We start from the raw sequence: 27,013 nt of genomic DNA, 5'->3' as shown, positions 1-27,013 counted from the left end.
CAGTCTATCACAGTGACATCCGTTTTCTCACCAAAACCCCATATACTACCCACCACTGTGACCTGTATGCTCTCCTTGGCTAACCCTCGCTTCATATTCGTTGCCAAACCCACTGGCTCCATGTCATCTATGAGTCTTTGCTAGGTAAAGCTCCTCCTTATCTCAGCTCACTGGTCACCATAGCAGCACCCACCCGTAGCACGTGCTCCAGCAGGTATATTTCACTGGTCACCCCCAAAGCCAATTTCTCATTTGGCCATCTTTCCTTCCAGTTCTCTGCTGCCAATGACTGGAACTAATTGCAAAAATCACTGAAGATGGAGTCTCATATCTCCCTCACTAACTTTAAGCATCAGCTGTCAGAGCAGCTCACAGATCATTGCACCTGTACATAGCCCATCTGTAAATAGCCCATCCAACTACCTCATCCCCATATTGTTATTTTTTTTCTCTCCTTTGCACCCCACTATCTCTACTTGCACATTCATCTTCTGCACATCTATCACTCCAGTGTTTAATTTCTAAATTGTAATTACTTTGCCACCATGGCCTATTTATTGCCTTACCTCCCTTATCTTACCTCATTTGCACATACTGTATATAGATTTATTTTCCTATTGTGTTATTGACTATGTTTGTTTTACTCCATGTGTAACTCTGTGTTGTTTGTGTTGCTTTGCTTTATCTTGGCCAGGTTGCAGTTGTAAATGAGAACTTGTTCTCAACTGGCCCACTTGGTTAAATAAAGGTGAAATATATATATATATTTTTTTTAAGTGGATTTAACATGCGACACCAATAAGGGATGATAGCTTTCATCTGTATTCACGTGGCCAATCTGTCATGTAAAGAGCAGGTGTTCCTAATGTTTGTACACTCAGTGTAAGTCTTTAGGTGGCCTTTGTTTTTCCATGTTTTCTACCCCCTACCCCTTTCAGATATACAAAAAGCTGGTAAAAAAAAAAAAGGTAAATTAGTGGTATTGTCTTCCGGATGTTTCTCACGGGAAACGTGTGAAGCGAGGCAGAGCAACATTCAGGAGTTTTGGGGGGGGGGGGGTCTTTTCCTCTCAGGGTTCAGCTGGATACTGGCTTGATGGGTCAGCCAGAAGGCCACATGCCAGCTAGCTCCTGTGTCTTGTAAGTTGGGTTCCTGGTCAAAGGTCTTGACTTGTCATGACCAGGGTGAACCTTTTTTAGTTTTTAATTACATGCATCAGATTGGAGACGGATGGTGGTATCACCCTTTAGTTTATTGACGAGGCAGAAGACTGTTGGGCATTAGTTACTGGTAGAGAGATACACGAGCTTCGTGTTCAAAGGGTACCCATAGGTTGTTGTTGTGATTTCCTCCCCCCCGCAATGGTCTAAATCCAGAAGGCTCACACTCTGTTGACATGTTCAGGCTGAGGCAAGGTGTGCTGGTCATGTTTCCCAATTAGCTTACAGATGGTATAGGTTATGTAATGTTTTTGTATTGACTTTACTTAAACAGGAAATGTATAGAAGATATTGATCAGCTGAGCAGTGTGGTGTTAAATTAAATGAGCTGACTGATGCTGCAGGCTATGTCACTTCTTTGCCTAAGAAAGCACAAAGAGGAGGAAATGAAATCTTCAAAGATAAATTGCAAACCACTGTTAAAAGATGGCATTTCCATATCCTTGTGCAATGGTTCCTCGACCTGTCTATCTTGGACGTGATGGAAATGTATCAGCTGTGAAAACATTATAGCCTGAGCTATCAGCAACGTCCGTACCAAGAAGTGATTGTGTCAGCATTGAATATGCTACATTTCTATAAATTCTGATGCCAGCAGGATGCCTACTGCCTCACTTATTGGGGAAAAAATCGTAAATGCGCATTCTTCATGAATTTGCCATCGTGACTTATCCATCTCTGTCTTTGTTAACAGGATTCTTACCCTCCATCTTCCCTTATCTCTGGTGATTCAACGTGGTATAATGTGATGCAGGAACATCAGTGGCGCCAGTGAGATAAAGCATGGGATTGCCCCCCAGAGACAGGAACCACACTCCTATTCCTGAGGTTGAGGTCCCTGGCCCCAGAGGGCCACATGATAGACGGCTAGAAGCTAGCTCTGAGGTGAGTGGACTCATTATGACTATTTGGTCTGTGTCACTGATATCTGCAGTGCTAGGGAATTGACTGCTAAAAAATAATACACTTTACAGTTTCTATTGAGGTTAGATTTCGTATAGTTGTTGAGGTATCACACTGAAGCCCCTGTAGGTGATTGTCACCATCCAATGAGCAGCGCCTCATCAATATTGGTCAATATTGGGGACGTACAGGTAACAGCCAAACATGGTTTTAGAGATTCTCTGGTACTTTTGTATGCTTTTTAGCCAGTAGTTCTGAAAGTAGCACTCTCGAGCCAAAAGTGATCCCCAAAAATGTAGTACTACGTCTTTCCCACTCTGCTGTGTGTGCATGATGTGCCTCTTGCTAGCTGTCACTCAAATGGCGAGGGGCAGAAGCTCATTGGTTGAACTCTAATTGCTATGGGGCTGGCCGACGTGGGGGGAAATGTAGGGAAAATGGCGCAGCACAGCTTCCAGAAAGAAGTCGCTTTCAAACTAGGGATTTTGTGGCTAATTGAGGTAAAACAGTAATTCTGCTCATAGATTATGCACAAAGTATGAACTACACATTGACACATGTCAATGGGGCGGCAGGGTAGCCTGGTGGTTAGAGCGTTGGACTAGTAACCGAAAGGTTGCAAGTTCGAATCCCCGAGCTGACAAGGTACAAATCTGTCGTTCTGCCCCTGAACAGGCAGTTAACCCACTGTTCCTAGGCCGTCATTGAAAATAAGAATTTGTTCTTAACTGACTTGCCTAGTTAAATAAAGGTAAATACATCCAGCCCAAAGCGAAAGGTTTAAAAAATATGTTGTAGTTGCCAAAGTTCCAGAGCATGTCTAAAAGGGCCAGAACAGCTTCAATGCACCTTGGAATACAGTAGCTATAAATGGGGACATGCAATTTTTACTTCATATGTCATAAAGTGATTTGATCAACTATTTTGCTATTTGTTGAAATTAAGGTTAAGAAGGATTGCGAGGGGAGCATTTTACAGCTAATATTGAGAAGGAACTTCCCCTAGCTAGCTTATGTTGACCATTAGAATTAGCCAGTCTAACGTCTGCACCATGACCTTGAGTACGTCCAGCTAATGACTTTCCATTGGTGTCGGTTACAACAGTGGGTCATGCCTGAGATTTGAGTGTCACAGTGCTACAGGCTTAGCTGGATTAGACCCCCCCCCCCCCCCCCCCAAGCTCCTGTTGAGCTTGGAGATTTAGTGGTCACTGACTGAGCCCCTCCATTGCGTCTCCATTGAGGCTGGCTTGTACAGGAGAAAGTGAATGGAGTCGTCTGTCCACTGTGTCCAGGGTCAGTCCCGCCACCATTGCACAGGGGAAGAGTGGGGAAAGCAAGGGGCTTCTCTGGAGTGAACCAATGCCAAAAGGAGAACAAGATTAAGTGAGTGATAGAGCTGGGAAGTGAAGAGAGGGAACGAAAGAGGGGGTAATAGAGAGGCCATCTGTTGATTTTTAATTATTTTCAATCTGAGATTCTCCTTGATGAATTATTCAAGTCTTCATCAAAAGGCAGTTTTTTTTTCTCCTTTCTTCATCTTTGTCTTTATTTGCTCCTTTCTCTTCGTTTTTCTTTAAGGAGTGTATTATTTCTCTGGGCGGTTTACTCTCCCATGTAAATTAATGGACGCTATTGACGTCAAACGGCACTTCTGCTGCGGTTGTAATCTGCTGTGAGATTATTTAAATGCATGAGAGGAGGCTGTCTGGTTGTGGAAACTCTGTTTTATCAGTGCGGCAGTCTATTTCTGGCACTGTGGTTAAATTACTTTTTTAAATTTCCCTTTGATTTTGTATACATCGCTGTGCAGGAACCTCATCCACTCGACTGTCTATTTGTCTCAGTAGTTCATGAATATGGTTTCAATCCATTCTTGGAATTCATGCCGAGTTCTTGGTTTTCAGTCAACAGAGGTTATACTGTATCACCACATGATTTCAACAATGTTTTTTCACTGTTTTGGAAAAGAGATAAAACTACAGCAGAGTCCACTACCCGTTTTCCTTATCAGTTGTGACTGGTATAAAGTGATATTTAGACAAATGTATCTTGTCTTAGGCACTCATTTTGGGACCAGGTGCACAAACATCACTGACACTTGCAGACACACATGCTCGCTAACAACTGCTAGCCCCCCAGGATGGCAAACATTCCAATGGAGAGAGGGAATGGGTGGGGGCATACCGGGGATAATGATGACCAATATCCCTCTTCACAAAAAGATGTAGGCTGGGTGACCTAATGGGCTATGAATTCAAAACTCTTTACTTGACTACCACACTGTCAAGTTGGCTTCTGTGGACATTGGTTAGATATAGTTCAGTCTGTTGGTAGTCTAATATAAGTTCTCTAAACCTAGGCAAAAAAATATTACCACGAAAGACTAAGAAAGGAACAGTCTTGCTAGTTATCAGACCTCCAGGACATTATTACTTTCACAACCAGATCTCATTAGAAGTGTCTACTCTATGTGAAACTGTGCTCTGATTCTCCATAATGGCCATCCCTGTGGGACACACTGTGAGCCCCTGGAGGGTCCCTGTAGCACATATGCTACCCTTACTGTGTGGGTGTTCATAAAGATTAACGACATATGACAACTGATCTCACATTCCACAAATCTCTGGGGACAAGTGTGTGTAATGTGTAAGCATGGGTTTCTGAGTTTATGCACTATGAGGGGGGAGTTGAGGTGTGTGTGCCTATATCACTTTGGGTGACCCGATCAGATTCACATAGAAATGTGAGTTATAGCTCTGTCATTCTCATTGAAAGCAAGTCTAAGATGGCACCGTACTGGATGGCTGTCATTTTGTAAGCTCCGACCCAACTTATTATTTTGTTGTTTATTTTTATTTTACTTTCACAATGTATGCTATTATTTCTTACAGCCGACAATAACTTTTGAACATCAGCTCGGCAGTTACTTACCCCAATTCCGGCTTCTACTTCAACTCATCTGCCCTGGGCTCTCTCTGTAATTCCGACCCAATTTTTAGGCTACCCAAGAGGAAACGCTGGCATTACAGAGGCAGGGAGGGGGGGGTCCTGGTGATATGGAAGCGAAGGGAAAACCGGTCACGTCTTCCCTCATTCTACTGACCAGTCACTCCATAATAAGATGGATGAATCTGAATGCGGATTTGCTACCAACGGGAGTCTCAATTGCAATATTCTTTGCTTTTCTGAAACATGGCTCTTGGACAGCACCCCCCATGGCTATCCAACTCAATCAATTTTCCAGTCGGGGAAATTGAGTGGGGAGGGGTTTGCCTCTACATCAACACCAACTGGTGTGTGTCGACCCACTGTTCACCCGACTTGGAATACCTGATGGTCAAATACCGACCTTTCTACCTCCCGAGGGAATTTTCAGCTGTTATCTTGACTGTTGTATACATTACACCTCAGTACAATAAAAATAACAAGCTGGCACTTAACGAACTGTACAACGCTATAAACAAGCAAGAAAACCTACATCCAGAGGCTGCCTGTCTGGTTGCCCGGAGATTTTAATTCCGCATCACTAAAATGCGTGTTGGCCAACTTCCATCAACACGTCTCCACGCCACTGTCGTTATACCCCCAAGCAAGCATACAAGGCCCTCCCTCATCCGCCATTCCGCAAACCAGATCATGACTCCGTACTCCTGCTTCCTGTTAACAAGCAGAAACCCAAACAGGAAGTACCCTTGACTCGCTCTTTTGAGAAATGGTCACCAGAATCTGAGATGATGCTACAGGACTGCTTTGCTAGCGTTGAATAGAATATGTTTCGAGACTCCACCGATAACATTGATGAGCTATAATCTAAATTTGATCACATTCACATTTTCTCCTGACACACAAATGGACTATAAATGCATAACGTTACCAATTAGGTAACCCTGACCAGATGGACAGGGCGCATTGGCTGTATGCAGCTGCTCTTATTAGTAGCCTACAGTTAATAGTATAAAAATAGTATAGTTTTTATCCCATACCCCATGTCAGATTTCTAATGTTTAGATGTAGCCTAGGCTGCTACAACATTTGTGTCATGAGTTTTTGCTTGTGTCTGTCCGGAGTGATTATGTGTTATCATCTTTGCTAAATAAATACCGGAGGAAAGTGCAAAGCCTACTTGAGTGCACACGGAAACATGTGCTGCGTCAACCTCTCTAATGATGCGATGGAAGCTATCAAATCATTCAGAATTGTCTTCGACATCCCAGAAAAGATGTTCAGCATGTAAAGCATCGTAACATGCAATTACAGGCAGCTTGATGAAAGGCTCCGTGTTAACCAGCTATACATTTGATATCAGTTGGTATTGAATGCCCTCACCTTTTCATCCTTATTCATGAAACTGATCTCAGGCAGAGGTCGACCCTTGCTTATAATTTGCAACTTTTCTGTGTACCCTAGAGAATAAAAGGGGTTCTTCAACAAAAATCCACAACATTTTTGGCACCGTTGGCCATTCTATAATTCGGGCGGAGAAAACTGCACACAAGTTAGTAAGGCAAATGTGAATAAATTGCACTAACTGGACACAAAAATAAAGTTACAAACCCAAGACAACAATTGATAATATACCTCATCCATCTCCTGTAATTTTTTATTTATTTTTTTGAATAATGTCCCAAAAATGCTCAACTATCACTCTTCACTCTTTAATCTCTATCCAACAATGTCACCAAGCTTCTCAACACACAGAACCCCCATAATGCTCTGTGGCACAATCCCAATACAACACACTAGGTTCATTTTCTGATCCTACATCTATGATTGGATGGACAACATGTCAGTTCATACTGAAAAAGCTTTGATTGGTTGGAGGGTGTCCTCCGGGAGTGGTCATAATTACCATGTATGTCAATGGAAGGGGGTGAGGCCACCAGTTTTCAGTTCTTTCCACAGATTCTCGATTGGATTCAGGTCTGGACTTTGACTTGGCCATTCTAACACCTGGATATGTTTATTTTTGAACCATTCCATTGTAGATTTTGCTTTATGTTTTGGATCATTGTCTTGTTGGAAGACAAATCTCCGTCCCAGTCTCAGGTCTTTTGCAGACTCCATCAGGTTTTCTTCCAGAATGGTCCTGTATTTGGCTCCATCCATCTTCCCATCAATTTTAACCATCTTCCCTGTCCCTGCTGAAGAAAAGCAGGCCCAAACCATTATGCTGCCACCACCATGTTTGACAGTGGGGATGGTGTGTTCAGCTGTGTTGCTTTTACGCCAAACATAACGTTTTGCATTGTTGCCAAAAAGTTCAATTTTGGTTTCATCTGACCAGAGCACCTTCTTCCACATGTTTGGTGTGTCTCCCAGGTGGCTTGTGGCAATCTTTAAACTACACTTTTTATGGATATCTTTAAGAAATGGCTTTCTTCTTGCCACTCTTCCATAAAGGCCAGATTTGTGCAATATACGACTGATTGTTGTCCTATGGACAGAGTCTCCCACCTCAGCTGTAGATCTCTGCAGTTCATCCAGAGTGATCATGGGCCTCTTGGCTGCATCTCTGATCAGTCTTCTCCTTGAATAAGCTGAAAGTTTAGAGGGACGGCCAGGTCTTGGTAGATTTGCAGTGGTCTGATACTCCTTCCATTTCAATATTATCGCTTGCACAGTGCTCCTTGGGATGTTTAAAGCTTGGGAAATATTTTTGTATCCAAATCCGGCTTTAAACTTCTTCACAACAGTATCTCGGACCTGCCTGGTGTGTTCCTTGTTCTTCATGATGCTCTCTGCGCTTTTAACGGACCTCTGAGACTATCACAGTGCAGGTGCATTTATACGGAGACTTGATTACACACAGGTGGATTGTATTTATCATCATTAGTCATTTAGGTCAACATTGGATCATTCAGAGATCCTCACTGAACTTCTGGAGAGAGTTTGCTGCACTGAAAGTAAAGGGGCTGAATAATTTTGCACGCCCAATTTTTCAGTTTTTGATTTGTTAAAAAAGTTTGAAATATCCAATAAATGTCGTTCCACTTCATGATGGTGTCCCACTTGTTGTTGATTCTTCACAAAAAAAATACAGTTTTATATCTTTATGTTTGAAGCCTGAAATGTGGCAAAAGGTCGCAAAGTTCAAGGGGGCCGAATACTTTCGCAAGGCACTGTATTTTGTATAGTTTTATCTAAAAAGGATAACTTAAAAAAAAAATGTTTGACAATTTAAAAAAAATTACATTTCACTGAGGATGATCCTCTTCCTCACCTGTCCTCTGAGGAGCCTTCACTTATATATATATATACACACACATACACACAAACACAACATGTAAAGTGTTGGTCTCATGTTTCATGAGCTGAGAGAAAAGATTCCAGACATTTTCCATACACACAAAAAGCTTATTTCTCAAGAATCTGAGACCAGCCACCTGGACAGCTGATGAAACTGAGGAGTATTTATATTAGTACTAAAGCCCTTTAGTGGGGAAAAACTCATTCTGATTGGCTGGGCCTGGCTCCCAAGTGGGTGGGCCTAGTATTACATTGTTAATGATTATTTATTGTTGGGTTTTTGAGTTTGCAAGAAAGTAATTTCACTGTGCATGTGACATTAACTTGAAACTTTGTGTGCTATTCCCATTCTTTTACGTTTAGTTTTTGAGTATTTTACTCTTGGTTATGTGCTTCAAACAAATTAAACTATATTTTTGGTTATTTTAAATACTTTTCACAGCGGTTTAGATGGTACAATGATTCTCTACACTATATATTGCTTGTTTTGTCACAAACTGAAATTAGGCAAACTATTAGAATTTTAGGAAATGGGGGTGCGATTTCTGCATATTGCACCTTTTTTAAAAGAAAGATTCACCCATTCTGAATGTTATATTGTTTTTTTCACCTCTGAGTGATGTTCTATCGATTTCCCATTGTAATTTCATGGGAATCTGAGTTAATGCCATTCAAACAGGCAGAAATACAGCCGGGTGTGATGACCAGTGGTACAAATGAAAATGTATGCAATCACTACGGCATTTCGCTCTGGATAAGAGCATCTGCTAGTTGACTAAAATGTAAATGTATTCATTTTTCAGTGGGGACCCCATTTTTTTTTTCTGGCAAAATTTCTGGTGACCCATTTTATTTTCCCACGGATTTCTTGCAACCCAACCCAACCCAAAATCGAATGACACATCAACAAATAACCTCCAATTCATTGCATTTTTATCTCTTATCAAAATGAGAAAAAAACTATAAATACATGTACAATTTTATTTTTTATTTTTTTAATACCACTGGCTTAAGGTGACAGAGCAGGGTCAGGCATGCTTTCACATTGTCTGCTAGAATTCTGTATGTGTGTGTGTCCATTATACCTGAGAACTCCCTGGACACTAGCCCTCTGACATTTACACATTCACACATCATTGTTCCACTGCTTCCTTACAATAACTCACAAGGACGTTTGATTAGATTTCACTTCACACAGATGAGGTAGTTTGTTATTCTAAATCAAGCTCACTGTTGTTGTTCAGATGTGCCATCTTTCACCATCCATCCAATCTCGTTTTGTTCTCACTTTTGCTGATAGGGAGTTAACTCTCTGTTCTAAGGCACATGGCTGCTATTTAAAATGTCAATATGCTAGCTCTATCTGTATGGGTACTTACTTTCTGTGACCTTTGCGGATGAAGTGGAGAAGAGAAGGTTTAATGTAGAGTAATCCTTTTGCCCTGGTGTCAGACACTCTACCCTCAATATGCAGTAGAGTAAAACTTACCGTATGCTTCACAGTCAACAGTTTGTGAATATATTATGACACATTTTTATTTGTTTTGATGTTCAGCAGGAATTTTTTCAGCTTTCGAGCACTTTTTTTTCTTTCTTGAGGCTTGCCGAAGTTGGTGATTGGTCAACAGTAGGAATTCTTCAATTAAGTGTTTGTCATTCAACGACAGCCGACAAGTTTTCTCATGCACATTTTTTTCACTTGAGAAATACTGCACATTTTAAATTCCAGCGCTTCACTTGACTTTACTTCAAAATCCCAAGCGTGTTAGCCGTCTACGGCCATCTTAGATGTAAAATTGCGTGACCTATGAACTCTTCTGCAAAAACGTCTCAATTAATTACATATTTATTTTATCTTAGATTAATAAAGACTATATTTTGAAGAAGTGTACTGGCTACAGTGCATCAAGAGGGACAAACGCAAATACTGCAGCTTTTTTCTTGTTTTTCAAGTGAAGGTATTTTAAGGGAGGATGCGAGCACAGACATTAATTTTGCCCAGCCGAGTTCTGCTAGGAGCAAACCGAACCTATGTATGCGGATGCCTTAAGCCCCCTCACCCACACCCTAAACAAATCCCACCTTGGTGTGGTCCAGCTGGTTTGGGTGTCAGGCAGTGTGTGTACAGACACATGCATACACACAGTGCGTACAGTGTTCCCCTCCTAGCTTCCCCCTTCCCTTTTGATGTGTGCTGTGTGGATGCAGCCCCTCTTATTTTTATATATTTATTCATTCTTACCCTCTCCCTAGGCAGGGATTTGAGTCCCACTTGGCTTGCCTTCTCTTTCTCTCTCCTCACCTCGCTCTCTTTCTCAAAATAAGCAAACTGGAATCCAACTGACTGAATTGGTCACAATTAAACAGTAGGATTCTGTATCAGCAGGGTGCAGGCTGGTTTGGGGACCTAATACCACAAAAGCAAGATATTATTTTATAAAGCACATCTTCATAACAGGCAGCGTGAAGGACACCGAAAATGACCCTCTCTGGGGGTAGTCTACAAAATGTACAGTAGTGCGTTGTGTTTGGCGATCTAAGTTAGAAGAAAAAAAATCTGGATGGTTGGTTCTGGGTAAAAACATCTGCTAAATGAATAAATGTATGATGAATAGCTACACAGCAGACAACGGGGTAGTCCTATATACTTGTCATGACCGAGACACAGGCCTCTGTACCAGATAAACACTCAGAAGAACAGCTGATACTACACATGCTTGTCTTCTCTAACCTTATTACAAGATATGAAAATACATTTGGAGAGCTTATATCTATATACACTACCGGTCAAAGGTTTTAGAACACCTACTCATTCAAGGGTTTTTCTTTTCTTTTTATTATTTTATACATTGTAGAATAATAGTGAAGACATCAAAACCATGAAATAACACATATGGAATCATGTAGTAACCAAAAAAGTGTTAAACAAATCAAAATATATTTTATATTTGAGATTCTTCAAAGTAGCCACCCTTTGGCTTGATGACAGCTTTGCACACTCTTGGCATTCTCTCAAGCAGCTTCACTTGGAATGATTTTCCAACAGTATTGAAGGAGTTCCCACATATGCTGAGCACTTGTTGGCTGCTTTTCCTTCACTCTGCGGTCCGACTCATCCAAAACCATCTCAATTTGGTTGACGTCAGGGGATTGTGGAGGCCAGGTCAGTTCTAAATAAATAAAACAGTGTCACCAGCAAAGCACCCCCACACCATAACACCTCCTTTTCCATAAATTATGGTGGGAAATACACATGCAGAGATCATCCGTTCACCCAAACTGCGTCTCACAAAGACACGGCGGTTGGAACCAAAAATCTAAAATTTGGACTCCAGACCAAAGGACAAATTTCCATCGGTTTAATGTCCATTGCTCGTGTTTCTTGGCCCAAGCAAGTCTCTTCTTCTTATTGGTGTCCTTTAACCTCTCTAGGGTATGTGGGATCCTAGTGTCCCATCTGGCCAACATCCAGTGAGATTGCAGAGCGCCAAATTCAAATACAGAAATGCTCATTATAGAAATTCAGAAAACAAAACATATTTTACATAGGTTTAAAGATTTAACTTCTTGTTAATCCAACCACGGTGTCAGATTTATAAAATGCTTTTTGGCGAAAGCATACCTAGCCCAGAACATACCTAGCCCAGAACATAGCCCAGTTGACAAATTATTACAAACAGTTATTACCAACCAAGCAGAAGCGTTACAAAACTCAGAAATAGAGATACAATTAATCCCTTACCTTTGATGATCTTCATATGGTGGCACTCAGAAGACATTCATTTACTCAATAAATGTTCCTTTTGTTCGGAAGTCTCTTTATATCCAAAAACCTCCGTTTTGTTTGCGCATTTTCTTCAGTAATCCACAGGCTCAAACGCAGTCAAAACAGGCAGACAAAAAAATACAAATTGTATCCGTAAATTTCATAGAAACATGTCAAACGATGTTTATATTCAATCCTCAGGTTTTTTTTAGCCTAAATGATCTATAATATTTCAACCGGACAATAACGTTGTCAATATAAAAGGTAAACAAGAAATGCACTCTCTTGGGATTGCGCATGAAAAAGCTCTGTGACACGTCAGGGTCCACTCATTCAGACTGGTCTTACTCCCTAATTTATAAGAAACAATTTCTAAAAGACTGTTGACATCTAGTGGAAGGCATAGAAACTGCAAATTGAGTCCCATGTCAATGGATACTGCAATGGCATTGAATAGAAAACTACAACCCCCCCCCCAAAAAATATTTTTCTCAGGTTTTCGCCTGCCAAATCAGTTCTGTTATACTCACAGACACTATTTCAACAGTTTTGGAAACTTTAGTGTTTTCTATCCAAATATACCATATGCATATCATATCTTCTGGGCACGAGTAGCAGGCAGTTTAATTTGGGCATGCTTTTCATCCAAAATTCCGAATGCTGCCCTCTACCTTAGAGAGGTTCAGGCCTGATTCACACAGTCTCCTCTGAACGGTTGATGTGTCTATTACTTGAACTCTGTGAAGAATTTACAGTTGAAGTCGGAAGTTTACATACACCTCAGCCAAATACATTTAAACTCAGTTTTTCACAATTCCTGAAATATAATCCTAATAAAGATTCCCTGTTTTAGGTCAGTTAGGATCACCACTTTATTTTAAGAATGTGAAATGTCAGAGTAATAGTAGAGAGACTGGTTTATTTAAGCTTTTATTTCTTTCATCACATTCCCAGTTGGTCAGAAGTTTACATACACTAAATTAGTATTTGGTAGAATTGCCTTTAAATTGTTTAACTTGGGTCAAACATTTCGGGAGGCCTTCCACAAGCTTCCCACAATAAGTTGGATGAACTTTGGCCCATTCCTTCTGACAGAGCTGGTGTAACTGAGTCAAGTTTGTATGCCTCCTTGCTCGCACACACTTTTTTAGTTCTGCCCACAAATGTTCTATCGGATTGAGGTCAGGGCTTTGTGATGGCCACTCCAATACCTTGACTTTGTTGTCCTTAAGCCATTTTGCCACAACTTTGGAAGTATGCTTGGGGTCATTGTCCATTTGAAAGACCCATTTGCGACCAAGCTTTAACTGATGTCTTGATGTTGCTTCAATATGTCCACATAATTTTTCTTTCTCATGATGCCATCTATTTCCAAGTGCAACAGTCCCTCCTGCAACAATGCACCCTCACAACACGATGCTGCCACCCCCATTGCTTCAATATATCTTGTGAAGTGCACCACTCCCTCCTGCAGCAAAGCATCCCCACAACATGATGCTGTTTCACGGTTGGGATGGTGTTCTTCGGCTTGCAGGCCTCCCCCTTTTTCCTCCAAACATAATGATGGTCATTATGGCCAAACAGTTCTATTTTTGTTTCATCAGACCAGAGGACATTTCTTCAAACAGTACAATCTTTGTCCCCATGTGCAGTTGGAAACCGTAGTCTGGCTTTTTTATGGCGGTTTTGGAGCAGTGGCTTTTTCCTTGCTGAGCGGCCTTTCAGGTTATGTCGATATAGGACTCGTTTTACTGTGGATATAGATACTTTTGTACCTGTTTCCTCCGGCATCTTCACAAGGTCCTTTGCTGTTGTTCTGGGATTGATTTGCACTTTTTGCACCAAAGTACATTCATCTCTAGGAGACAGAATGCGTCTCCTTCCTGAGCGGTATGACAGCTGCGTGGTGTTTATACTTGCGTACTATTGTTTGTACAGATGAACGTGGTACCTTCAGACGTTTAGAAATTGCTCCCAAGGATGAACCAGACTTGTGGAGGTCTACAAATGTTTTCTGAGGTCTTGGCTGATTTCTTTAGATTTTCCCATGATGTCAAGCAAGGAGACACTGAGTTTGAAGGTAGGCCTTGAAATACATCCACAGGTACACCTCCAATTGACTCAAATTATGTCAATTAGCCTATCAGAAGCTTCTAAAGTCATGACATCATTTTCTGGAATTTTCTGGAAGGCACAGTCAACTTGGTGTATGTAAACTTCTGACCTAGTGGAATTGTGATACAGTGAATTATAAGTGAAATGATCTGTCTGTAAACAATTGTTGGAAAAAATACTTGTGTCATGCACAAAGTATACAGTGCCTTGCGAAAGTATTCGGCCCCCTTGAACTTTGCGACCTTTTGCCACATTTCAGGCTTCAAACATAAAGATATAAAACTGTATTTTTTTGTGAAGAATCAACAACAAGTGGGACACAATCATGAAGTGGAACGACATTTATTGGATATTTCAAACTTTTTTAACAAATCAAAAACTGAAAAATTGGGCGTGCAAAATTATTCAGCCCCCTTAAGTTAATACTTTGTAGCGCCACCTTTTGCTGCGATTACATCTGAAAGTCACTTGGGGTATGTCTCTATCAGTTTTGCACATCGAGAGACTGAAATTCTTTCCCATTCCTCCTTGCAAAACAGCTCGAGCTCAGTGAGGTTGGATGGAGAGCATTTGTGAACAGCAGTTTTCAGTTCTTTCCACAGATTCTCGATTGGATTCAGGTCTGGACTTTGACTTGGCAATTCTAACACCTGAATATGTTTATTTTTGAACCATTCCATTGTAGATTTTGCTTTATGTTTTGGATCATTGTCTTGTTGGAAGACAAATCTCCGTCCCAGTCTCAGGTCTTTTGCAGACTCCATCAGGTTTTCTTCTAGAATGGTCCTGTATTTGGCTCCATCCATCTTCCCATCAATTTTAACCATCTTCCCTGTCCCCGCTGAAGAAAAGCAGGCCCAAACCATGATGCTGCCACCACCATGTTTGACAGTGGGGATGGTGTGTTCAGGGTGATGAGCTGTGTTGCTTTTACGCCAAACATAACGTCCTGCATTGTTGCCAAAAAGTTACATTTTGGTTTCATCTGACCAGAGCACATTCTTCCACATGTTTGGTGTGTCTCCCAGGTGGCTTGTGGCAAACTTTAAACAACACTTTAATGGATATCTTTAAGAAATGGCTTTCTTCTTGCCACTCTTCCATAAAGGCCAGATTTGTGCAATATACGACTGATTGTTGTCCTATGGACAGTCTCCCACCTCAGCTGTAGATCTCTGCAGTTCATCCAGAGTGGTCATGGGCCTCTTGGCTGCATCTCTGATCAGTCTTCTCCTTGTATGAGCTGAAAGTTTAGAGGGACGGCCAGGTCTTGGTAGATTTGCAGTGGTCTGATACTCCTTCCATTTCAATATTATCGCTTGCACAGTGCTCCTTGGGATGTTTAAAGCTTGGGAAATCTTTTTGTATCCAAATCCGGCTTTAAACTTCTTCACAACAGTATCTCGGACCTGCCTGATGTGTTCCTTGTTCTTCATGATGCTCTCTGCGCTTTTAACGGACCTCTGAGACTATCACAGTGCATTTATACGGAGACTTGATTACACACAGGTGGATTGTATTTATCATCATTAGTCATTTAGGTCAACATTGGATCATTCAGAGATCCTCACTGAACTTCTGGAGAGAGTCTGCTGCACTGAAAGTGAAGGGGCCGAATAATTTTGCACGCCCAATTTTTCAGTTTTTGATTTGTTAAAAAAGTTTGAAATATCCAATAAATGTCGTTCCACTTCATGATTGTGTCCCACTTGTTGTTGATTCTTCACAAAAAAATACAGTTTTATATCTTTATGTTTGAAGCCTGAAATGTGGCAAAAGGTCGCAAAGTTCAAGGGGGTCGAATACTTTCGCAAGGCACTGTATGTCCTAACCGACTTGCCAAAACTACAGTTTGTTAACAAGAAATTGTGGATTGGTTGAAAAACTAGTTTTAATGACTTCAACCTACCTTCCATTTTCGAATGTATTTGGGCTGCAATCTGAGGTACAGTTAACTCTAACTTGTCATCTGCAGCAGAGGTAACTCTGGGTCTTCCTTTCCTGTAGCGGTCCTCATAAAAGCCAGTTTCTTCGTAGCGCTGGATGGTTTTTGCAACTGCACAAAGTTCTTGACTTTTTCATTATTGACTGACCTTTATGTCTTAAAGTAATGATGGACTGTCATTTCTCTATGCTTATTTGAGCTGTTCTTGCCATAATATGGACTTGGTCTTTTACCAAATAGGGATATCTTCTGTATACCACCCCTACCTAGTCACAACACAACTAATTGGCTCAAACGCATTAAGAAGGAAAAAATTCAACAAATGTACTTTTAACAAGGCACTCCTGTTAATTGAAAATGGATTCCAGGTGACTACCTCTTGAAGCTTGTTGAGAGAATGCCAAGAGTGTTGAAAGCTGTCATCGAGGCAAATGGTGGCTACTTTGAAGAACATAAAATATATTTTGATTTCTTTAACACTTTTTTGGTTAGAAATAGAAATAGTTTTCACATGCAAACTTTGTGTCCGAACTCGGAATCAAATGTGTTTCCCACGAATAATATGGTTGCTGTGGTGGTTTTATTTTGATTTGGTGACTTTCTGCATGTATCAAAGTCCCAACAGATAGCTTGATATCAGATGGCTCCATTTAAACATAATTATTAGGGAAATTCTTCTCCTTGCAAAGCACGTAAATGTTTAAATTAAACTATATTAATCGGACTATTGATGATAATCATATTATTTTTTGCGTTTAACCGTACTCATTTAAACGCCCTGTACGGTTCCTCTGTGAGATGCAGGGAGGGGGCTGACTTATAATTCAGACAGTAGATCTCTTTATCGTAATTGAGAGGGGAGCTGTAAACCCTCATTGATTTTGTCACCAGTGTCTGTGTCCTTGTTGGTCCCTGGAGTGGCTTCATTACACCAGGATATATATCTAATATTCTTTGATTAGCTCTGACTCACTTTCTGTAGGCTACTTCGACATCTACCCTACACTCGTTTCCTCTTAATCTCACTATCTCACTCTCTCTTAATTAACCACTTTGGGTGGGGACTCAGTGTGTCTTGTCTTGTTAATCAGATGACTTGGCTTGATTACCCCCCAGGGATGATGTGATACAGAGGAATCCCACCCCTCAACTGGGAGACAGAGAAACCCACCCCCCCAAGCAAAGACAAACTGTTCTGGGGTCAGAAGTAGTAGTGGGGGGGATGCAGAAGAGAGCCAGCCATACTGTAGAATGAGGGAAGTGTGACGATTACATTTTTCACACAGTTTTATCACACAAACACACACACGCACATGTTTAGTGTGTGCTAGCACTATACAAACATTATGATGAAACCAAATTTGCTGACGGGTGTGTTTTTGTTGGTATGAAGCCGTTGTGAAAGGGAAGTGAGTTTGTCGTTTTTGGCTTTGTGTTGTTAGGGCTTTTGTTTGTCTGAGTCGGTCCACATGAGGAACAGTGTTTTGCAAAGGTCTTATTATTGCAGTTCTTCCTACTGTAATGCACAAACCATAGGTGCTGATTGATTGCTGATCATGGAGCGTCAGAACTATCATCCTATTACACTAAAAAGATCTCTATCCATAACAGTTGTGTGTTATTGTATCTGATGTTCATTCTCAAACTGATGATTCACCTGTTCTGGGGGACATTTGCTGATCTAAACTAGGTTTCCATCCAACTTTTGCGTGGGATGAAATGTCACGACCGGCCTGATGGAAACAGCACATTTTGTCAGTAAACTTTCCAAATGTCGACAAACAATATACGCTAGACAAGGTGGGATCTTTTTGTATCTGTAAAATTAATTATGCGAGAAATGGAAGTGTAAACCCCTTTTTATACACAAATATTGATATAGTAACGTTTCGAAGTAAACTTGGAATCACGCTATGATATGGTGTGTGTGATCCTCCCACTACGACATGGAAAAGCATGCAGTTTATTAGGCTACAGTTTAAATTATGATAAGTTATGATGAACTTCACATGGTTGTGAAAGTGCAAGGTGATGAGCTTGATGCTCCTTTCCAATAGATATTGAGGGTCTTATTCTGGTGACATGATAATCGATGCTTGGCTACCGTTTGACAAATAAACATTTTCTAGTTCTCATACATAATAATCTCATCATGTAGTAAGTAGCCTAACCACACTGTATCTGCTAGCTGTTGGCTAGAGCACACGTGCTAAGACCAGAATGGGCACATTCGCTATATAAAGCAACATTTGTTGTGACAAAATCATCAGTAGAGTTGAAAATGCGATGGAAACCCATTTAACTTGTACTTATTCAGTACATGGGAATTTAACCACAAGTCATTTTATGTGCACCTCATCATCATGCACAGCCTTTTTTTTATCTGCAACAAGTTAATTAGATGGAAACACATCTCTGGTGGGAAAATGCGCGTATTGTTTTTATTCAGATTTTTGAATATTCGCATGAAAATCTGTCACCAATTGGACGGAAACCTAGAAATATTTTATTGGCCATACCTAATTGTCGATGTAGCCTAGATTTACATGATGGATGGCTCATACATGGTGAGCTCTGGGATTCCAGTAGATGGCAGCTGATTTAAAGCTTATCTTGAGGCATGTGGCTGAATGCTTCAGTAATGACTCAGTGGGGGTGTGTCGGAACAAGTGTATGGGTAATGGAGCTTATTGAGCCAGCTACAGTGACTAGCGTCAGAACCAGGGCCACACCGTGAATGTGGCCCAAATAGCACACAATTCCATATAGTGTACTACTTTTGACCAAACCGCTATGGGCCCATGCCAAAAGTAGTGTACTAGAAAGAGAATAGGGTGCTATGTGGGATGTACAATATACGTCTGAGCCACGTAGTTGAATTAGCCGCTCAGGCTAGGAACCCTTTAGCTTGGCTAAATGTGTATTTTCCAATAAGAGGCTATTCACTGCCTCCCTTGGGGCCATGAAGACAGCCAGCCATGTCGGGGTGCCATGTTGATGACGCACGCTATTTGACTGAGTAGTGTAGGGGGTTTTCAAGTCTTGTTTTTAATGCAAGAGCTTTGTTGACCCTGCCAGACAGTTGGGTATTAAAACAGGCTCTGACCCACAATACACAGTCAACAGTGTGTAATGAAGAGGACCTTTTTGAGGACAACACTAGTCACACGCTAACCGTATAGGGGAGACAAAACAAGCATTTTTTTAACTCTTCAAGAACAGAAAATGTTTGAGTTTATAAACATCTACTGGGCTTCTTCTTTTAACTAACGTAAACTCACCCCATTCCGTACAAATGTGCGCAACCGCGACATTCAAACGAGGCTGCAAAGAGAACGAATGGGACTGTAGCGACTGTGTTGACTTCAAAATCGGGGGTGTGAACTAGGTTTCTCTTCAAGCGTCGATCGACATGGTAATTAATGGCTCTATAGTATTGGAGAAAAGTTGAAAAAACTGACCCTCCATTACATCTTGACGTGTCATGTCGTAACGTACAGCACGCATAAAGCAACTATTTCTGTCTTACAATCTCTCTCCACCAGGTGTAGCACTTCTCTCATCGTTTAAAAACAAGAAATGGACAGTGCGTCATCACTGCAAGCATCGTGACTCTGAAAGCCGCTGTTTACTTCTGAAGATCGCTTTAGCACCGCACTAAAAACCCGATTCAAATTCGACACAAACCTTCAAATAGGTATGTAATGACACTTTATATAAACTCTTTAAAGTGTTTTATTTACATTTTAGAGGCGATAAGGTGATAAGTTGGACAGATCGAGTGAAAAAAAGTTTTTCCACACGTTATCTGTCCTTCTCACTATCGCGCATTAGTTTAGCTTCCCCACCCGCCATTTCTACAAAGACCCGATGGAGCTCATTGCCTTGTTGAATTATGCAGAAACGGGCAGCGTGGAGCTCATGTCATTGATTTTGTTGGAAAGGGGAGAAATTGTGCTTTACAATGGTATTGACATTAAGTATTAAGTATTCACGTTTTTGGGGCGCTAAAATTAGGTCAATTGTACGAACCAAGGCGATGTACAAAAGTGAGTGTGTTTACGTTACAAAGCCTCAAAGTAAAACAAAGTAAAACATCTGACCCCACTTTTCACTTTTCACCACAGGGAAGGAAATGGATAGAGGGTGATCTAAGAATGGTCTGGCTCTAAGGGCTCGAACACACCAATTGCGAACCTATTTTATATGTAGAATCACTGAAAATGTCGGCAGTCAGAAGTCAACAGCGCACTGAACGATCGGAAGACAAATGGGAGATCCACATTTGGTGAGATCTGTACGACCCTTAAGACAGCTTACTTTCTCTCCTTGTTCTTTCATCTCAACGTACACTACCATTCAAAAGTTTGGGGTCACTTAGAAACGTCCTTGTATTTTAAAGAAAAGCTTCTTTTTTTTTCTCCAATAAAATAACATCAAATTAATCTGAAATAGTGTAGATATTGTTAATGTTGTAAATAACTATTGTAGCTGGAAACGGCTGTTTTAAAAAAAATAGAAAAGGAACATCTACATAGGCGTACAGAGGCCCATTATCAGCAACCATCACTCCTGTGTTCCAATGGCACGTTGTGTTAGCTAATCCAAGTTTATAATTTTAAAAGGCTAATTGATCATTAGAAAACCCTTTTGTAATTATATTAGCACACCTGAAAACTGTGGTGCTGATTGAAGAAGCAATAAAACTGGCCTTCTTTAGACTAGCTGAGAAGCATCAGCATTTGTGGGTTCAATTACAGGCCCAAAATGGCCAGAAACAAAGACCTTTCTTCTGAAACTTGTCAGTCTATACTTGTTCTGAGAAATGAAGGCTATTTCCGGGCGAAAAATTGCCAACAAACGGAAGATCTCGTACAACGCTGTGCACTACTCCCTTCACAGAACAGCGCAAACTGGCTCTAACCAGAATAGAAAGAGTGGGAGGTCCCGGTGCACAACTGAGCAAGAGGGACAAGTACATTAGAGTGTCTAGTTTGAGAAACAGATGCCTCAACATTAGCACTGTCTACACTGTATTTCTGATCAATTTGATGTTATTTTAATGGAGAAAAAAATGTGCTTTTCTTTCAAACAAGGACATTTCTAAGTGACCCCCAACCTTTGAACGGTAGTGTACCTCATGGACTGTAAATCAATGCCAAGATTCCAAAAGAGGGTCACAGTAGAATAAATTGTCTTTACAGGAAATGTAATCTTTATAGGAGAGCGTATGTAAATGTGGTATGTCAGTTTAAGTGAAAGGTAGATTCCAAACATTGTGAATACTATAGTATAGATGTCAATTCCCTATTTTACATAGTATGTCGTTGTTCCTTGGGAGGAGGAAGGGCAGTCTTGTGGTGGGTGGATGGGTGGGTGTGACAGCAGCAGGGTGGGCCCAGGAGTCAGGACCACAGAGTACTAATGAATACCCAGCATTCCAGAGCTGTAATTAGGTTATAGTGTCAGTCGGACACACACACACACACACACATACACATACACACATACACACACACACACACACACACACACTTATTAGGGTAAAGATGGTGGCAGGTTGTAGCCACCTGTCTTGGTGTGACGACACGTCTCTACATCAGTCTAATTCCATCTCTGCACCCTCCACGTATGGTGCATGGAAAAACACTCTGCGGCCGGCAGCTCTCATAAAACACAATCACCTTTCACCCCTTTAGTTATTAATCTATAAGGTCATTGATAGCATTAGATTCTGTAACCATATTTCATATTTTAATAGATCTGGCGGTTACTCAATAGATGAGACGTAGTTTAATCTACAATCGTAGTGTAGGAAACCTCCACGCCCCTCCCCTTCAGTTTTATAATTCCTCTTATTCCTGACAGAATAAAACAAAACATTTGACATTATCGATTCTCAGTTAGGAGTGCTCTACTTCCCCATTAATTTCATTGTGTGACTTTTTTTGACTGCAGACTCGTTTTCAGGGGCTGGAAATCCTCTTAGCTGACAGCTCCCTGCCCCCATCACCCCGTCCCCCCGTCCCCCCTCCCGTACAGCTCAAATGTCTGTGGAGCTGAGCGGATGCACTGTACGCTCCCCTCCCCAGGCTTTGTCTATAGGCTAACACTGTTCCCTTTTGGAAACAATATCCCCTTTTTTGTCTTTCTATGACATCCCCTCCATCCCTCGCTCCTCTGCTCCATCTCAGCCAGCTAGCAACTACAGAGTTAATTCTGGGCACAAGGAGAGGGGGAGGTGGAGCGCACGTGGGCTCGTCCACAGCTGTTGTAGTGTAGTAGCCTGGGTTTGTCTGAGTGGAGGAGGGCTTAACTCTCTTTCACTCGCTCTACCCCTTCCTCTGTCTATTACAGTACATGCTCTTATGTGCTTTAGCTCTGGCTAGTGTGCTCGCTCTCTCACTCACACACTCTCTCTCTCTCTGCTCGGCCTCTGGAACAATGACAGTCGCTACTGCAGACACACACAATATGCCAGCGTTGCTGCTGCTACCACTGCTACTGCTGCACTAGGATGTCCCTGACGTCTCAGCACTGAGCCTCAGATAGAGAGAGTTCTAGAGACGACACACATCCTTTACCTTCTCCTCTGCCTCTCCTCTTGGAGGGGAGAGAGTCTGTAACTGCAGCACGAGGCTGGCCCAGCTGACACTGGGACTAGGAGCAGTGACTGGCTGGCAGAGGCGCTATGTGCATGGAACATTTTCTCATTACCGTATGTTCATAGGGTTTATTCCATATTGATCCCAGACATTCCCCACACAGGAGCTCTGGAACGTATAGGATGCTGTGACAGGGTGCTTTCACTATGAGGTGATGATCAGGGAAGAGTGGAGATGAACTGGAAGAAAGGAGGGATGCTATTTTTTGCCAGAGATCTGTAAATGCGGAGCTCTGTCGACGTGGGCTGGTGTGCTTTGTTTATCGTGTGAGTATTTATTTTGTGTATTTTCAGAAGATGGTGGCCTACTTATTCTGTGCATAATGTGTACTTCTTTGTGCACATTTGTGTATGTGGACTGGATGCATGTGGATGTGTTTATTAGATCATGTGTGTGTTGTAGCTAATTTTTGCATGCAGAATGTGTGTGTCAGTGTACACGTTTGCATGTGTACGCAATAGCATTTAGGTTAATATTTGTATATGCTTTCTCTCTGTGTCTGTGTGTGTATGGTTGTTTTTTTCTCTCTGTGTCTAATTTTGTCAGCGGGCTGCTAATCCCCTGGCTGGCAGGCTTTTGCCTGGGTTTTGTTGTGGCGGGCGGTGATCAGAAGCTCTCTACATGATGACGGGGGAGGGGGAGCAGGATGAAACAGCTGGGCTGCTGTGGAAATGGGTGCGTGACCGGGAGTCACCCGTTGGCATGGATCAGCTACTAGCCCCAAATACTCAACTTGGCGTAGTCATAACCAGTTGCCCGCAGGAGGAGTAACCCATATTTGGGGCATTGGGAAGGGGGCACTGCAGGCTTCATTTGATGTTTCTGTTCTACTTAGTCAGCAGAATTATATTATAATGTGCGTAAGATATTTCAACAAAGCTTAAAGCAACTGTTTATAGAGTAGAATGGGCTTTGGCATTCTTATCCTACACTACACACATTACAATTTTTGCCAGTTGCAGCTCTGACATGACTGTACTTAGAGGAATATGGGCAAAACAGTGAAAAGAGGCTCCTATACCAATATCACCCCCGCGCCATGACCCTATACCAATATCACCCCCGCGCCATGACCCTATACCAATACCACCCCGCGCCATGACCCTATACCAATACCACCCCCTCGCCATGACCCTATACCAATATCACCCCCTCGCCATGACCCTATACCAATATCACCCCGCGCCATGACCCTATACCAATATCACCCCCGCGCCATGACCCTATACCAATACCACCCCCGCGCCATGACCCTATACCAATATCACCCCCTCGCCATGACCCTATACCAATATCACCCCGCGCCATGACCCTATACCAATATCACCCCCGCGCCATGACCCTATACCAATATCACCCCGTGCCATGACCCTATACCAATATCACCCCCGCGCCATGACCCTATACCAATATCACCCCCGCGCCATGACCCTATACCAATATCACCCCTGCGCCATGACCCTATACCAATATCACCCCCGCGCCATGACCCTATACCAATATCACCCCTGCGCCATGACCCTATACCAATATCACCCCCGCGCCATGACCCTATACCAATATCACCCCCGCGCCATGACCCTATACCAATATCACCCCCGCACCATGACCCTATACCAATATCACCCCCGCGCCATGACCCTATACCAATATCACCCCCGCGCCATGACCCTATACCAGTATCACCCCGTGCCATGACCCTATACCAATATCATCCCTGCGCCATGACCCTATACCAATATCACCCAGTGCCATGACCCTATACCAATATCACCCTGTGCCATGACCCTATACCAATATCACCCCCGCGCCATGACCCTATACCAGTATCACCCCGTGCCATGACCCTATACCAATACCACCCCGCGCCATGACCCTATACCAATATCACCCCCGCGCCATGACCCTATACCAATATCACCCTGTGCCATGACCCTATACCAATATCACCCCCTCGCCATGACCCTATACCAATATCACCCCGCGCCATGACCCTATACCAATATCACCCCCGCGCCATGACCCTATACCAATATCACCCTGTGCCATGACCCTATACCAAGCTCTATCATGATCTTCCCGTATGTGTATTTCTCTTTGTTAAAAACACTGGATTGTTTGTTTAACCAGTGTTGTGTTGTGGGTGGGCCTTCATACTGCTAAACTGTAATAAGCCCTGGGGAAGTGATACACTGGTGTGTAGACATAAGGCTTAGCAATGAGGGTGGTGTTTGAGTGCATGTGTGTTTGTGTGTGCCTCAACTCCTCCAGACTGAAGGGTTTTGAACACATAACTTCTCGATTCTCACTTGGTATTGAGTGCTAAATTGTTTTAATAGCTGGACTAGTTAGTGCTTGCTGTTCTTTTACAAAGAACAAAGGCCAAGGGTGCGTCCCAAATGGCACTATGGGCTCTGGTCAAAAGTAGTGCACTGTAAAGGGAATACTAGGGTGCCATTTGGGACATACACTATATTGATTTGTTGTTCTGGTCTGGTCTCCTCAAATGTGAGAACCAGTCCACAGTATTTTATCCCTTTTCAGGAGTCCTCTAAGCACGCGGTATTCATGCCAGATGGCTGGCCAGTGTTGGGTATGTATGCCATGCAGTTGGGGATGTTCAAAGAGCTAGACATCTCACCGTGACCGTGACTTTGAGGACACGTCTGTAACTCATCTTGTCAGCAGAGTTTGATGCCTCAAAAAACAGCCAACCAACCTTCACAGAGACAGAAGGGCTCAAAAGAGCCTAAAAACCTTGAATGAGTGGTGAATTTACAACACTCTCACGAAGCCTCTAAAACATTGCTTGGTGAAGTCAGGACACAGTGGGTCCTCCACTAAAGTACAGACAGATGCTGTTTCTGTTGATAAGCTAGTCTGAGGTATTTGAGGTTATGTCTCATTAATGACCGACGGGGTCTGGTTTTTATAGCTCCTCAGCTGCCCCAGCCTATGTTTTGTTCTGCTCCGCTACGCTCGGTTGGGTGAATTTGCTGACTACTGCAATGTCACAGCACTGACTCAGTCAGACAGAGGCTGTAACTCTCAGGAGCTCAAACTCTAAGGAGTTTTTGAGGTAAAGTTGATCAAGATGGGGGAGCTTTAGTCACGGGCCCTGTAATGTATTTCAATATGGTTGAAATAGGCCTATAGCCTACTGTTTATATTTGAATGCAGTCACCTCGGTTTTCATACGTCACTTGTTTGCATCAATTGCAAAGACATTGGCAACTTTGTATTTGGAGTCAACTTTTTTCTGAAGTTACCGGCGGTCACAGAGCGATGAATAAACCATGTGATTCTATGTTTAGCTGAGATCTGTGTATAAAGTGACGGGGAGGGCAAATCAACAGAGAAACATGGATGTGGGGGTTGTCTGTCCTTGTGCCCATCAGAGTTGGCAAAGAGGAAAGAGGGGGGTCTGAGGGGTCTTTGATAAGATTGTAATTCTTTGTTAATGTTGGCCTCTGTTTTTACTTTAAAGACGGGAAGGATTTAGTGTTTTCCAGACTTTGCAGTTCACCCTGTGACTTACAGCAAACAGACACAGCTCTTTTATTGCAGTAGTAATGGATAGGGTTTTCTTAAAACGCTTGGATAACTTTTTTCCCTGTAGCTGTACAGTTCGGACTCAGTTCTTCTATGCCCTTTCCAGGAGTTTCTCCCGCTGTCATGACAAATTCATTTCAACAGATGGCTTGGCTTATTTTGGAGAACGTGCAGAATTCTTACCCTGCCATGTTCAAAGGGCCCTTGGATCAAATGTGTTATTGTTTGACTGATTGATTGTTTAATCTGCTCTATTTTTAACCCCTATAAGCACCTGATTTTAATCTGTAAACCACAGCTCCGATCACTCCCTCTCCCTTTCCACCCACCCGAAACACGATTAATTAACGATGGCATATATTTGAGTTGTTTTGATGAGCTAATTATAGTGGAATGGGACTTATCATGCATGGGAGTGTGGATTAATATTCTAGTTTCTGTGATCGTACCCTAACCCAGTCTTTTAGGAAAAGGAGAGCTCCCAAGGCGGGTTGGGGTGGGGTGGGGGGTGTGTGGGGGCTCTTGGCAGGAGCTTAGAAATGCCCCCGAGGGTAGAATTCTTTTTGATTTGCGTTCAGACGGGGTAGTCAAATCCACCT

The 27,013-nt window shown here is 42.2% G+C and overlaps 1 protein-coding gene across 3 annotated transcripts in view; it reads left to right on the top strand.

The window, feature by feature from the left end:
• The window catches only part of LOC110494193 (nck-associated protein 5-like), a 106,491-nt gene that overhangs the window by 43,257 nt on the left and 36,221 nt on the right, over positions 1 to 27,013 (top strand). For 2 of the 3 annotated variants that reach the window (XM_021569023.3, XM_021569021.3), the window contains exon 2: positions 1,915 to 2,105. The gene's annotated coding sequence lies outside the window, so the exon portion shown is untranslated. Of the gene's footprint in view, positions 1 to 1,914; positions 2,106 to 22,491; positions 23,129 to 27,013 lie in introns of those variants that run through there. The other variant, XM_021569022.3, reaches the window with a different exon arrangement.

This window comes from Oncorhynchus mykiss, chromosome 17 (assembly GCF_057628025.1).
Source record: "Oncorhynchus mykiss isolate SJ-2025 chromosome 17, ASM5762802v1, whole genome shotgun sequence".
Taxonomy (NCBI): Eukaryota; Metazoa; Chordata; class Actinopteri; order Salmoniformes; family Salmonidae; genus Oncorhynchus; species Oncorhynchus mykiss.
The sequence above is the reverse complement of the archived record's forward strand: the minus strand, read 5'-3'. Positions and strand labels throughout refer to the sequence as shown.